This window comes from Megalopta genalis, unplaced genomic scaffold (assembly GCF_051020955.1).
Source record: "Megalopta genalis isolate 19385.01 unplaced genomic scaffold, iyMegGena1_principal scaffold0030, whole genome shotgun sequence".
NCBI lineage: Eukaryota > Metazoa > Arthropoda > Insecta > Hymenoptera > Halictidae > Megalopta > Megalopta genalis.
In genome coordinates, this window is record NW_027476099.1 from 429726 (window position 1) to 446307 (window position 16582).

A 16582-nucleotide genomic window follows, 5' to 3' on the forward strand; every position below is an offset into this window, starting at 1 on the left:
ACTTTCCTACCCGAGTATAATGATATAAGAAAATGATCACGTTTTCAGCTGGCATTTATGCATTACTATCCTATAAATGTAAGTTTCATAAATAACGCTAAATATTTATTAATAAAAATAAGATCAGATTAAATAAAACTAATTAAAACAAACACTATGTGGTATTACAACATAGTATAATATAAAGAGTATTTTCCCGAAACTACAGAGATTTAAATTATTATATTATCATTAAAAAGAATTTTTTCAGCTACTTTTAAAGTACACCTATGAGATGATTTATTATGTGTACAACATTATTTAAAATACCAAAATTATGAAATCCTTTTTCGAAAATCATCGGTTAGTGTAAACCAGTGTATTACAAAAGATGAAAGGTAACATTCTCTATTATTCCGAAAATGTCTAGTCATATAAGTCAACATAATAAAAAACATGGAGAATACTTAGGCAATTATGCAAACTAATATTTTTGTAATTTCTATTGCGTGTTTCGTCCAAATTTTAATAGGAGTTTGTAGACAAATGTTTTATTTTATTTTCTTCTCATGGTTACTCTGGGGTTTTAATAATGTCAAGTAGAAAGTTGATTGAAGTCATAGAAAATGCTCACTGGAAGTGTGACATACGAAGAACATTCCTGACATATTTTTCATAGCTTATCTTTCACGTACTTTAAATTCGCTCAAGAATAATTATTCAGCCACAGGAAAAGAACGTCGAACATAACGTCGAAAACGTGGGAATTTAAGACAGCGTTAAATTCATTTAAGACATCCACAACCCACACTCTCGATGAGAGCCAAACGTCCAAATATCCAAATAACCAAATCGACGACCCAAGCATCTTTTGCAAACGCAATTCAATAGATGAAACTGTGATAACAGCGAAGCCAAGATTAGAAGAAACAATGATGCAAACACCACTCATCTACAATCTCCCAGGAGCCTCATCTACGCCATTACATCTACCAATAATCTCACCTGCCAAGATCAGTGAACCAAGTATAACTTAGTCTATACCTGATTGCGAATCTAAATCCCAGGAGAACAGCAGTTCAACTGATGGAGACGAACCAGATATTAGCCCAGTTTTGCCACAACCTACGAACACGAATAACATTGTCACACCAGCAGATGAAATTCGATGAAAATTAATAGGAGAAGCTTGCAGTAGATTAATCGCAGGTCACAAGGGTGTAACGGAAACCTTAAATCAATTAACCCTTTCGGTACTACCGCCGCCTATTGGCGGCATCCACGGAAAGTTATGTGGGCACTTTATGTGGGCACCGTGAACAGCACCAACGGAAAGTTATGTGGGTATGATTACTCTCTATAGTACACATTACTTTACTATTCTGTGTTTAAAATTCCCGGCTGTTCTAATCGTTCCATTATAATATATAATTAGTAACAGTCAACAGCGTGCCTTAATTATATATGTTTTATAATATATAGATAAGCTACGAAAAACAAATTGGAATGTTTGCTTATATCGTTAATTTTTTTAATGTATAACTTACAATTTGAATTTAGTTCCCTTCAGGATGAGTGTAAAACGCTTGAAAGGAGAACAATGAATAAAAGAAATCATTGATTCCAAAAGAGATTCTGATGAAGAAAATCAATATAATTTAGCATTTCGCAAAAGGAGGAACAATCGAGCACGTGTACTTAGCACCTCAGAATCTGAAGAAGCAGAAGAGCCTGAAGTACGAATTGATACTCCTTCTAGCATCAAATGGACATCAAAGAAGCTCAGTCCAAAAATTCATGATGTTACGCCACATCATTCGGGAGTAGTTGGGAACAATTTAAATCGTTCGTCGAGAATTTTGGATTACTTCAGACTACTTTTTTCTGAAGATTTAGTTAAATTTATTGTGGAAAAAACAAACAATTACTGGTGTCGACAGAAGGGTTCAGAAGGGATGGAAGTGGATGAATTATATTGTTTTATTGCTGCGTCGTTATTAATGACGCGAACCAAAAAGCTATCCTTAAATGAATATTGGTCTAAAGATAAGCTTCTCCGAAGCGATATATTCAGTCAAATTATGAGTAGAGATCGCTACTTTTCATTATTGAAAGTGTTGCATTTTACGGACATAGTCGGTCGCACTGCTGATCGTTTATACAAAATAAATGAAGTAGTGGAAATGCTACGAACATCTTTTTATCAATGCATTTCAGCCATACCAGCGGTTATGTATAGACGAAAGTCTACTCCTCTACAAAGGCCGTCTCTCATTTAAACAATATATTCCCCCGAAAAGGAGTAGGTTTGGTATAAAATCATTCCCACTTTGTGACTGCAAGACGGATTATATCCAAGATATAATCATTTATTGTGGGGCTAGTGCTACTGTAGCTACCGAATATCAATATATTGGAAAGCCAGGGAACTTTGTAATGTCGCTTTTGCAACCTTTTCTAAACAAAGGCCATTGGGTTGGCAACTAAGACTATTGTATTTATCTGGATAACTGGTTTTCCAGTCCCATATTGTTCAACCTACCCCACGAAAAAAGTACGAACGCTTGTGGCACTGTGCAAAGAAGACGGAAAGAGATGCTTAAAATAACTGATAAATTGAAAAAAGGAAAGGCAGTGTTCCGCTCATCTGAAAATCTGTTTGCAATGAAATGGTTTGATAGAAAGAAATTTTATATGCTTTTCACTATCCAAACCGCAGAATTTGCAGAAGTACCTAAGAAGTCAAGAAAAAATGAAATTGTTCTAAAGCCCAAAACGCATACTGCCTATATAAGCACACCACAAAAAAACAAATCCCAATGGCGAAATTTCACCTTCAGTTGATTAAGGAAATATTAGAAAAATAACACAAGAATCATGAATATCATCGGCTCACAGGGGGACATTTTCCTTCGATATATCAGTCGGGGAAAAAAGATCGAAAACGAAGATGTGTTGTATGTACGGCTGGTGGTGTGAGACGTGAATCCAAGTATCAGTGCGAACAATGTAATGTGGGCTTGCGCGTTTCCCCTTGTTTCGAAAACTATCACACCAAGTTACACTATTAGTTTTGTCGTTGATTATATTTCACTATTAGTTTTATTATTTATTATGTTACACTATTAATTTTGTTATTTATTTTAATTTTGTAATATTGGACCATATTATTTATATCAATGCCATTTACTTTAATTAATGTACTGTAAAGAAAAAGATATGATTTTAAAACGTTAAGCGCCATGCCTGTTTTGTCTGTCCTTCCGTCTGATCCGCGAGATAAGATACCGTCGAAATCGGTTTTCTGCCGAGGATTGGTTTAGGTTACGACTAAGCAGTATAAACATTTTAGAAATGTTTTTCAAACACGTTAAATTCCGCGTCAGTCACCGATGTCGCGGTCCGAATGAAAAGTTTAGTGTCAATCACGCTCGAGATTTCTATGAATGCCGCAAAACATGTTTTCGCGGTTTACGCTGTCGGACAGTGCAACCACTCTTGCGAAAAACTTCCTCGTTCCACGAATGTATAACCGCGGCCAGGTCCTCCGTACCGAAAGGGTTAAAAGAAAAATATCACTGCCCCGAAATGAGAAAAGATTCACAAGAATTCATTCGTTCACTTATCAGAACAAAACCCGTCAACCCGTGATTATTACGGACACATCTCTGGAACCTTTTGACGAACTTGCCATCGACACATTTGGACTACTTCCAAAAACAATCAATGGAAATCGCTACATTTTAACTATGCGAGACAATTTAAAAAAGTATTGGTTAGCAGTTGCTTTATCAGATATTAAAGCCATGATAATAGCTGACGCGTCCGCGAGTCATTTCATTGCAATACGTGAGACACCAAAATCCATTTCGATAGATGAAAACACTAGTTTCTTGGGAAACTAATGCTACATGTTGCCGAGATGGATCGTTAAAAAGGAGCCATATATTGTATTAACAGAACATCTAAAACAATACATCGAGTCATATGAAGAATGGGACCTCTACTTACCATTTGCCATGATTTCATATAAATACCTCCGTCCACGAAGCTACGAATTTCACACCCCACGAATTAATCTTCGGGAATTACGATAAGTGAGCTAATCCGACATAACTTATGGTGGAGTAATACGTCCATGTGTAAAAAGAACCTGAAACAAGTAAATTCGATCCATGTTACATCGGGCCATACGAGATAGTAGATGTCGGATATAAATAATGCAATTTTAAAAACAGATGCGACCGGACACCTAATCGCGAAACATCAGGATAAATTAAAACACTCCTTCGTCTTCGATAGTTCGTCCGACACAAATTAAAAATTGGAATCACTTTCAGGATGAAGTAAATCCCGCTGATTATCCAGAGGTGCACGAGGATCTCTTAATATGCCAATGTATAAGGAAAATGCAACTCGTGTTTGAAGCTGAAGAATACAAATTGTGTGAAAAATGTTGGTCTCGAGTGGCAGCAGAAGAAAGAGAATTATTTCCTGAAGGCTGCTGGCATACCATCGCAGGAAACCACAGAAGTGAGGCAGATTGTCATTGTGAAGGATATGGTTCTGTAATCCTGGAAACATCAAACGCTAGTCGATGCCGAGAATGCATCGAAGAATACATATTTCGAAATGTAACTGGAGACATTACAGTAATTAAAAAATGGCAAGGCCATTGATGTGGTTACTCAGTGGTAGCATCATGACCGTTGACAGCAACACACGCACATATATACTGCAAATAATTAATTTATACAAGCAGGAGAGTCATCGGATGAGAGCATTAATACTTTTGAAGAAATACTTCAATGTAGCAAGGAAAAAAATGTAGACCTTATATTTCATTGTGGAGATTTATTTCACGATGCGAAACCAACAACTTCTGATGAATTAAAATGTATGGAATTGTTAAATAAATACTGTATGGGTCCCAGGTTAGCAAGATATGATAATATCAATATAAGATGGTATTTGAAGTACGACAAATATTAATGATTGTTTTTTCATCAGAGCAATTAACATCCAATTTTTGAGCGAGCCAGAATTAACATTCCCACACTGTACTTTTAAAACTGTAAATTTTTAGGATCCAAATTTTAATATTGACATGCTAATATTTTCCATTCACGGGAAAAATGACCATCCAAGTAAGAAATATAATATCAATAGTTTAAGTACAGTGATTTTTCAACATTGATTCAGCCATTAGTAATTATAATCAAAATTATAGGTTGTGGAATAAATGGGCCAAATGGACTTGTTGTCTGTGTCTGGTTTCATAAATTATTTTGGAAAATGGACAGCCACCCCTAAAATGATCATTCCTCCACTGATGATAAAAATGGGTAATACCCATGTTGCAATTTTTGGTTTAAGCTGCATGAACGATGATAAATTAATACGGATGTTGAACGATTTTAAGGTGAACTTATGAGATCCATATATGTATTGAGAGGTCTTTCCATTTTTTTTTATTGCAAATGATTTTCATTCATAGGTGAAATGCTTTAATTTGTTTGTTTTACATAAAAAACGTGCACCATGTCTTAAACGTGGATATACTTCGGAAGCCCACCTTCCCTCTTTTGTTGACTTTGTCGTGTGGGGAGGGGAACAGGAATGTTGTATCACACACGTGTTTAACTCTAAAAGACAATACTACATTTCTCAAACAGGTATATTTTTAGATTTATTTATTAATTATGATGCATGAAAAATAAGAAACTACTGCTTAAGAAACGCACTTACAGATTGCGATTTCTTTATGCGAAGGCGAATCAAAGGCCAAACACATTGTCATACTTAGCGTAAACGGTAATAAGTTTAAGTTGAAGAAATTGAAATTAAAAACCGTTAGACCATTTGTGTTTGACACTCTGGTCCTTAATGATACAAATATAAAAAGTAACAATGATAGATTGCTATCAGAATCAGTTTTTAATATCGTCGACCGACGCATAGAAAATGAATTGATTCCTAGTACCGCGGAACAATTGTCAAATCATCCGAAGCAACCGGTCTTGCCGTATATTCGATTGAAAGTAATTTACTTGAAAGATAAAGAACGGTTCGATTCGACCAGGTAAGATTCTATTAGTATATTAACGAATACAAGTAATAAATGGAAATAAATAATATGTGTATTTTAGATTGGCACAGAAATATTGTGATAAAGTTGCTAATTCTCACGAATTAATTGTATTCTGTAAAACAAGAAGTTCCGGTAAGTACTCCAGGATACGACTGACATTATGAGCTATACTGAGGTAAACAAAAATTGCGATATTCTACAAGATGCTCGAAGGTAAAATTTGTGTTTGGTTTTTTAATTAGGAGAATTAAGGTTTTGTGGAAACCACATACAAGCAAAACTAAAAGGACACCAGTTTGGTTGAAAATAAAAACCTATGAACAATACTAACAGTGAATGATCTAAATAAAGCATTAGGTAAATTTGTTAACAAAAATAACACTAACGCTTTTAATAACCTACAGAGGTCAAGCATATACAATGTAATATTTCAAAATATTGATTTGCCATTATAAGCTCGATTGTATTGTTACAACTAATTCTTTACATATAGTCGTGAAATAAAAGAACTTGTGCTATGTTTGGAAACTACTGAAACAACTGCAGATATTGGAAATATCAGGAAAGAAATTAAAAATTATTGTGATAAGAGAAAGGAGGAAGCACAAAAAGAAAAGACAGAAGTATATGTATACTTGCAAACAAACTCATTTAAAAATGATAATATACTATCAGATTTGACAGATTGGATAATCGCATGCTATTTTATAGATGCAAACATTATTTGCTAATAGACCGGTAAAACCCTTCAATAATGACGAGATAATAGTTATTGTCAGTAGTAGTAACGATGAAGAAGAAGCGGAAAAAACAGATAAAGCTAATGGCAGTGGAGCATGTAACAAAAGCAAAGAAACCGATAAAAGTAATGAAAATCATAAAAGTTCTGTTGGTATAACATCTGAGAGGTAATTTACTTCAACTCAAAAACAGACAACAGCGCAGGTACATCATCGAACTCTATTAAACGATTCACAGTTTATATGCATAGGTCTTTGATTTACTATTAACCATGACATTTTATCATTTGTTACAGGATGAAGCATTGGGCGGTGATGTAATAAAGAAAATAAATTGAGGGAAGCCTAATAAAATACGGTTCCTACGCAATTTCGATTCCAATTTAGATTAGTTTGTCCAGGTCCGAATCCTTGTTTATACACTACTTGTAAAACATTATATTAAACAAATACTTTTCATTAAATCTTGAAATATTTGATAATATATAATATATATTATATATAATTCGGACATTCAAGTTGCAACAAAAAAAAATACATACTATAAACAAATCTTAAAATCGTATAAAATAGAGATTTAAAAACGACATCAATCTTAAATAAATACTAATGATAGAACAACTAGTACAAGAACTAGTAAAACACCGTTTATCTGGACTGTGTTTATCCAACATAGTAACCCGTTACCAACAATTGGATGTCAGGAACGATGCTCCTCTTATCCAACTCCAGTCTACGCGACATACCCATTATACAACACACTGTTTTTGTTTCTTAGTTAGAAATTCTAGCATAGTCTTCCTGCATAGAATGTAAGATAAGTAACGATTTAATTCAGTTACTTGTATCTATGTGATTCGTCCAGAAACTATATTCTCATTACGTCTTCACACAAATCAAACGAAAAGAGAAAAAGAGTGGTGCTTTGTATTGAAGAAAAATTTGAAATTAATAGACGCTTCAGAAACAATTAATCTCTTGTCTTGTAAATATAACATTGGTAGATTTACTGTATATATCATAAAAAAATTATAAAGATAACATATTAAAATGCAAAGAAGATGATGCAGCAAACACGAATAGAGGAATAAAAATGAATAACAGCTTCTAAAAGTCGGTGAAAGTAATTCATCTTTGCATGAAAGATCAGATAGCGAACAAACCGTAATCACAAAGTTATATATATAATGTTGCAAGGTGCATTTCACACTGCGTAGAGTGCGATGTAGAAAATGTGATTAAAAATGATGGAAATGATAAAGGATTTCATATTCTTAACGACAATAAAATAATATCTCAAGTTATAGAGGATCAATCTGAAGTGAATGTATAATCAGGTACGCTATACAGTATGTTATACAATACTTACATTAAACAACTTAAGAAACAGTTTCAGATATCTAGAAATAAAGAAATAAATACAAGACATGCCCATAAAGCGACATTTTATTAGAAAATAAGCTTACATATTGCAAAGAAAATATATTAGGAATTGTAGATCTCGATAAGTTACATGCATGCCGAAAATTTCATCGAAATCAGTTAACGCAAGGTCATAGTTACGAGCATTAAACAAATTTTAAAACAGCAACTTTCTCACAATTATTGGACAGAAATATTAAAAATCAGGACAAAACTGCGATTTTTGCGATCTTTAATTGTTTACCGCTTATACCAAAGTCAACCGATTCCGCTGAAATTTTCAACATGCATATAAATTACCGAGATCTATGAAATGCATTTCTTAAATCTTCGTTATATATATTTCGTCATATATTATTTTCTTTAATCATTCTAAGCAATAACAAAATTCAAGTTGTTCAGTCCAGTTCTAAGCAAGTTATGGCGTTTTAAAAGTTGTCCGAATATTAATATAAATAAATATGGCCGCGACGCCATATATCCGCAAGAACCGATTGCCCACGTGGAAGACACGTGCTTCCAGTTTCGCAAGCTTTCTCAAGACGCCATATGCGTAACGCACGTGGCGTGTAATAATTCGCACTGGCGAATAATTAGCCCAGCCGAGAGAAGGTGTCCGAGCCATCGAAATGTAAATGAAGAAATTCGTACTGATAATGAGACTTACCGAAAAACCGATCAGAAATTCCCAGTTACGAATGCGGATCCTGGCCGGTCACTAGTCTTGACATATCTTTGGAACGGTCGCTGCCAGTTGTTGCCAGCACTGTCCTTTATTATTTCGCCTGCTGCCCTATGGTCTTTAGCGGCTATCTTCCTTCATTTCGTATGAATTAATCTCGGCTCGAATTGTCACAGTTATACTTATTTCTTCCAAACACCCAACGCTACGGTCTACGCGACAAAGATCCTCGTTCTCGGCAGATCGCTTCTTCAGCTAGAAACGAGGCATTCCCCACTCCCCAGACTCACGGCTCGGCACGACGCACAAACCCTACGCGCACTCGCCGTTGCTCAGGGCCGGCACCATTCGACTCAGCCCACGCTCCGAGCGTCCTAGATCTCGCGGCTGTGTATTCAGTGACTGTAGAGAATACCGCAACATGTTACAATTTCAAGAAATTTCAGTTTATGCAAATACGATAAGCTCAATAAATGGAAAACCAAGAAAGGAATTGGTGGCCAGAACTTTAAATGACAAACATCTCGAAAGTGAAAACATGTGATATGCAGTGTTTTTTCTTCCAGCCGCAGAATTTCCTTCTTTCCTGATTTTGTTAAAAGACTTACGAATCACTTTGCAAATAAAGATAAAAAAAATACAAAAATCATGCTTTCCACAAAACAAAAAAATAAATTATTATATTCAAAAAACTCTACCAAATTGCAGAAAAACAGTCTAGACTGAGCCCTCTTACAGCAAACTACGTGTTACATTTAAGATTACTTTTTTTGTCCGTGAAATGTGTATACGCTGTACGTGATTGTACTGAACATGTGTAATAAATTATGATACCCAAAGCTCACACAATTTTCGAAGTTTAGTATTTACCTAGCACTCTTTATAGTGATTAGATCAGTGCACAGAGATTGACACATAGTAATTAGATGAGTGTGCAGATGATAACTAGAAAAGGCTCAGTAAATGAGCAATGAGATGTACATTGTTTTCTAAAATTCCTGTTATAATATAGATTCACACATATAATGTAGAATGCATAAATACAGATATAGCTTTCATCTGACGCTGTATAAAATTAATAAGAAAGAATAGCCAAAAAATAATCGTCAGTAATGTTACAGCTTTTATGTGACTGGTGGAGTTAATCAATTTGGCAACTTAAAAAGTAGTAAAGTTAAATTCAGTCTTTAAATTTTTAAGTTTTTTATTACAGAAAAAGTTAGTTATTATATATTTTTATTACAGCTTTTGCATAAAAATGAATGTTCACAGTTCTGTTATATTATATTATTTGTAATTAATTCATCAGCAATATTATAAATAATGTCTTCTTCATCAGCTGGATGTGAGGATTCGTCATTTCGATTTGTTGTCAAGTTTTTATAGTAATCATGTTCAACAGGAGGAATGTATTTTAGCAGGTCCATCATGTCTCTCCATTTTTCCCTTGTCACAGTTCTGCCTTTAGGATATAATAAAGGCTGATATATATTTTTCAAACTTTGCGGTCTACCTGATACAGATTTTCTTAAATTAATGGCTTTAAATTCTGTATCTTCATTATAATCACATTTGAATTGTATGAGATGGGGTTTGGACCTTTCTAATTTTATCCAGCGTATTTTAAGCCAATTTACTGGAAAGCCTGTGACGGTCAGTTTTCTGTTAATGATTGATTGTTCTAAAGGTTTTGTTGAAAAAATATCTTGGTGGGTCATTTGGATTAGATGAAATGGAGCTTTCTTTTTACATGTTTTGATTATATTGTACCAATCATCTGGTGAAAAAATGTTTTGATTTTTTTTCGCACGTGACTCAATAATGGCAAAATCTGAGTCATTAGGCAAATAGCTGTGCCCACTTACCAAAAATTTCATTTCAATTGACTCAGCTCTTATTTCCGTACTCTGAACAAGTTTCAATAAACTTAAGACAGTTTTAATATTTCTGTTTTGCCCGGTACACGAATCCGAATATGTTATTATTTTTTCAAAGTTTGTAGCGTAAGTCTTTATGTACTTTATTAGACAAGATGAAATTTCTTGAGACCCACGAGATCCTTCAGTTTCTGGCCAAACAAACATGTGGCTTATATTTTTACTGAATTCATGACATCCGAAATTATAAACATATAAATTACGCTTATAATAAGCTACGGATGTGGTCAGCTTGGGAAAGGTCAAAGCTTCTTCCAAGTCGAAAGAAAATAAGAAAACTTTTTCTGATGTTGCCATTCGGTCGGCAGCCATTTGACTGCGAGCCCGTTCAGCCTCTTCTAAGTGAGTTTCCTTTTCAATTTCTGCCATCTTCTTTCCCTCACCGTCTGAGGATTGAATTTTTATTTGCAAAGCATCACAATTTTGACACGTATCCTTTGATGGTTGTTTAAAATGTAAATTAAATTTTGTAGAGAACACATTATAGTAATACTTTTCTTTCACTGGTACTACATTTTCCTTTTCACATTCTGTGACGTATAGTTCATACATCTTCTTAATATTTAAGTCAGGATCTAAATATTGTCGTCTTGGATTATGAGCTCTAGTGTAGTGACTACGGTAGGCTGGAAATAACTTTATATGTTTTATAACACTTGTGTCATCTATTTTATTGCTTGCAACATGGCCTTTGCGCAGATCAAAGATGTAACTTGTTCTTTAGGACAACATTTGTATATCTGCCCATCGCTCACCTGATAAGTGTCTCTAAAATATTTTTTGCAAACGGGAATATCACGTGTGTCTTTTCGAAAGTAATATGTAAAAGAATGTGATCTTCGTTCTTTAGTTTCATTCGTGGGGCGCCTTCTTTTTATTTCGTTGACTTTAATACAACCTCTTAAGAAAATATTTTGGTCGAGCTGACTATGTAAACTATAAAATGCCTTCATGGCAGTCTCTCTCTCATTAGAAAAAATTTTTTGGTTGCTCTTTTGGCGGCATCTGCATTTTATATCGACAAATGTTTTTGCAGGTATTAAATTTCCTCCCCTATTCCTATATGCCAAACCTTTTGTTCTGTTATGCTTTTGTAAATTTCGTGTCCATTTATCAGGATTACAACTTCTTTTCCTCCCAATCAACGTGTTTGTTGCGAAATTTGTACTGTTGCAATCAGATGAATCCGAGGAAAACGATAAACGTCTTCTTGAACCACACTTTCTGTTAATAAATCGTATTGAAGAACCATCACTGTTTTCGTCATCCACGTTGTTATTAGTCTCACTCATCTTGGTTATAACGGTATAATATTTATTTCTTTAAAAACAATCTGGGAGTAATGATGAAAAGATCAAGAAAATATATGTAGGCCGTGCAATAATGGTAAAGTAGACAGTAACATTCAGCGTGCGAGATCACTGTTATACTAACTACCGTTTGCGTTGCGCTTTTTTTTAATCTGTTTGTTGATGCGATTTTATTACCAATATTATTGAGAGGGGGGAAAGCATCTTCGGCTGTTTAAAACAAAGCGTTGATGCATGACAATAAAGCAACGATTACATTAGGGTATGGAGTTAATCAAAATGACTTCTGAAATAAATTACTTATTTTTCAATGGCCAAAAAAATGTTGCCGTTTAATGGTGTTAATTTGTATTATTCAGGGAAGTTATTATAAATATAAAAAGTTATGACTATAGCAAGTGCTTTGACACATAAATTTAAGATTTTTCAAAAAGTGGAGTTAATCGATGTATGCACTGAACGGCTCAAATAGCACGCAGTAGTAAACTTTTCATTCTTACAAGGCACAGTAACTCGATCGAAAACTACTATTTATATTTTGTTAAATATTTTATGTTCCTTATATATTTCAATTATAATAAAATTAGTAGTTATGTAAAAGACATCAACATATATGACATCAACAACATAAAAGACATCAACATAGAAAACCATATAATTTATCGAAAACTTCAGACGCCACTTTAATGGGCACAGTAAGTGACATACTAATCCTATCTGGCTATCATACAGAACTGAAAATTAACAGTTATGGACCTATATACATAATATCGATTTTAAATGTCGGCATTCAACTATCACATTTCTCCTTGGTGCTCGAAGACATCGTCGCTACTCGGCAGTTATTTTGTGTGCGTTGAGTTTTTTGTTTCAATTGATGGGTCAAACAGCGCGTTCTAGTCAGCCTGTCGCAGTTACATAAATGGATATAAAGGACATAAAATAGCACGTGTGCATACTTCGAATAAAATATCATTATTTAATTGGATACGCGGTATTGTGCTTTTTGTTTATTTCCATCATTAAACAATGGAAACTGTTTGATGAGAATTTTTGGATTCTCCATAATTCTTTCACGAACTGAAACCGATGTCATAATTGTTTTCAATCTCTGCTTTATGAAGGTATATTCAAGAATGTAAAAGTTTGAATCTTCAAAATTCTGGCAAAAGTTATCCGCAAATCTATTCGTAGCCTTCATATAAAGATAAAGATAAAAGATGAAAATTATATTCAACGCCACGAATAAATACGCTTTGAATAAAAAATGTATGTATTGGAAATGGATGTAAAAAGAAATGTGCACTGATACTTTCTGGTAGAAAAATATCTTTACTTCGCGACATGTGAAGAAGCTCAAAGAAGAAGAAACTCAACGAGCTACAGTGCCGGACGAATAGATAGCACACTTTAAAATTAACGTAATTTAGATTTATTTAAGGTAATAGCCGAGATTCTAATACTATATAGATTTGTAAATTACTGTTATGAACATACACAAATAAAATAAAATTACGTTACGCCAGTTTAAACAATTTTACTTAGAAAAAAAGAATTTTTATGGAAATACGGTGGAAAATAATGATGGCATATTTCACTAAGAATTATGTTGCGACTCCATGTAATTCCAAATAAAAAAAAAACATGAAAAAAGTGTAAAATAAAATATTTTTTTGTTTAGGATTTAGTTTTCGAGAAAATCGAGATTGAAAATTTGCTAAGCGCTGTACATCGCTTATAGCCGGAAAAGCGTATGTACAAAGCAAGGTTTAAAACCTGGTTTTCTCAAAAACGAAATCCTAAAAAAAAGAAGTCACTCTATATCTTTTTCATTTCTTTTTTATGAAGAATAACCCGGTGACCGCTTGTATATAGTTTCAGGAATACCCTGTACATATTTTTCAACAGGGTGATGCCGCGAATTTTTTTCTCGAGGATTAATCAGCAAGATCATATCGTTGAAAATTGTTGCGAAAATCATAACCATGCATTATGCAAATGGCAGATAATTTCAAAAGATTGCCGAATGATAAAAATGTATTTAAGATGATAAGAAACAATTAGAACAAAAAACTAATAAAGAAACTTCGTAGATAATGACGACTGTTAATAAGTGGAAAGATGAAGCCACAAAACATTAGGCATTCAATATTATTGCTTGATTTATTGACATACATAATTTTTAGTTAAGTGTGCTAACATTTTGTCCGACTGTATTTCCATAAAAATTCTCTTTTTTTAAATAAAATTGATACACTTGCGAAATGCAATTTTATTTCATTTGAGTATGTTTATAGGGGTATTTTGCAAATTTATATAGAAACAGTATTTTAGTTGTAATGTTACATAAATGAAAATTACATTAGTTTTAAAGTATGCTATCTTTTTGTTAGATACTGTATTATCCCGAAATGAAAACTAGAGAGCATAATCGGAGACTTGAGACCAAGCATCCACATATTCGACACTTTCCTATCTTTATTTGAAAAACGATTCTATGAATATTGATTTGTTTTTGTTCTGGAACAATGTAGTTACGTGTTGATAATTAAGTGGTATTTTTATTTGTCGGACAAATTCTCGACTAATAAAATTATTTATTTCAAACACATCGAATAAAGTTACTTATTTTATTAGGACCCTCCAATATTGCATAAAGATGAAGAAGTATCTTTTGTTCGTAACGTTTCTATAATTTATTATCTAAATAATGTACAACTCTGCTAGGTTGTCATTTGTTTCGCAATTACAAGATGCAAATGAATTTCAGCATAAATTATACTGCAAAAATATCGTACAGTATTTATGATGAAATAGTTGAAAATGTTAAATGCTAGATGTTTTTAATCGAGTAGTACATATATTTAATCGATCCAAAAGTTTCAGTCATATTACTACGAGATCGATTAATATTGTATAAAAAAATAATGCACCGTCAGACATAATAAAATTCGTTTATTAGAAGTAAGTTAAAAAGATTAAATATTTTAATTATGGAAAAAATTATAACTTAAATTACATTGCACACACACACACACAGCTACTGCAGTAACTCGAAATTTTATATTATTTTCACGATTCTCTTAGTTTCGTTAATATCATTTAGTCCAAGTATATAGACTAAAAAATATACGATCAAACCCTACCAGAAAATCTGACAAATTTAAAACACTGATTGCAATAGATTATGTATTGAGGAACAGTCTTTTCTCTATTCCTGCGAAAAAGAAACATATCAATTATTTTTCTTCCTCATTATTTTGAACCACAATTTTCAACAAAGAAGAAGCTGACAAAATTCTTTAATATATTAGGAAAGGTCTATGGTTTATTTAGAAATGGTTTCATAAAAAAGAAACGAAATACGTCGAGATACACCATATGCTGTGCAATGCTTCGAAATTCTCGTTTACGATAAGCATAGTTTCAGGACAGTCCTTCCGTCCTTGACAGCAATTGTAGGGAATACTATTTTATGGCACCTTCAAGTGGCTTTCTCGTTTAGGGTCTCCGACGATAAGAATCAAGCCGTCAGAGGAATGACTTACAGACGACTCGAGACAATAGATACGAACATGTGTACGCTAGAGGCGAGCAGGACAAGGATGGCTCGCAACATCGAGATCCCATTGAATTAGGAAAGGACGAAAGAAATAGTATAAGCTTCTGATAGAATTGTTCGGTATCTATGAATGCATAGAAACATACGCCGCTTAAGTTATATAATCACTTTTAATGAAAAACAGCGATGTATCATTGACTGTAGTTTTCATAACAGTCTAATAAGATGTTGGATAACCCTTGGATTTGAGGACTGCATTGCATCTGTGTGGCATAAATTCAGTCGGAATTTCTGGTCATATTTTCGTGATTGTTTCCATTAATTCTGCTTTATTATTAAAAGATCCCATTCCCTTGTGATAAATAACCAATTGTCGGATTTCAAAAGACGTATTTCTTCCTTTTCATCCCATTTTCACAAGTAAAGCGTCTGATATCACCAATAATTTCTGTGGTACCGAGTTCTTACAACGAATTTTTATTTATTTATATACAATATGTGTTAGCGGCGTCGTCAATGTAATACAATATTTTACTCTGGCATCTAAGATGTTGTGTCCGAATATTTTTGCGACGTTAAATTTTGTCACAATCTTGTTTATCGCTTATTATACAAAAGAACATGTGCAATAACTAAACAAAATTTATTTTTCTACTTACTTTAAGAAGTGCTTTATTATATGAGAAAACGATTCAATAATACTGCCATAAACAATAAAAGGGAGCAATAATTTTTCTAATAATATCGTGTCCGAATATTAATGGGAGTCACGTGTATCTATTTAATATAAAGAATGTGAAATAAAACTGTAATAAGAAGTATATACATTCGGGTAAACGATGGAATAAAAAATGCTCAA

At 33.4% G+C, this 16582-nt stretch overlaps 1 long non-coding RNA gene across 1 annotated transcript; it reads right to left on the reverse strand.

Annotated features, from left to right (window-relative positions):
- Nucleotides 1-369: 369 nt before the first annotated feature.
- Nucleotides 370-9311, reverse strand: LOC143261002 (uncharacterized). Its single transcript, XR_013035248.1, has 2 exons — nucleotides 8900-9311; nucleotides 370-4132 (listed from the first exon to the last, which is right to left on the reverse strand). It is a non-coding gene; the product is annotated as an uncharacterized LOC143261002 (long non-coding RNA).
- Between the last annotated feature and the right edge of the window lie 7271 nt (nucleotides 9312-16582).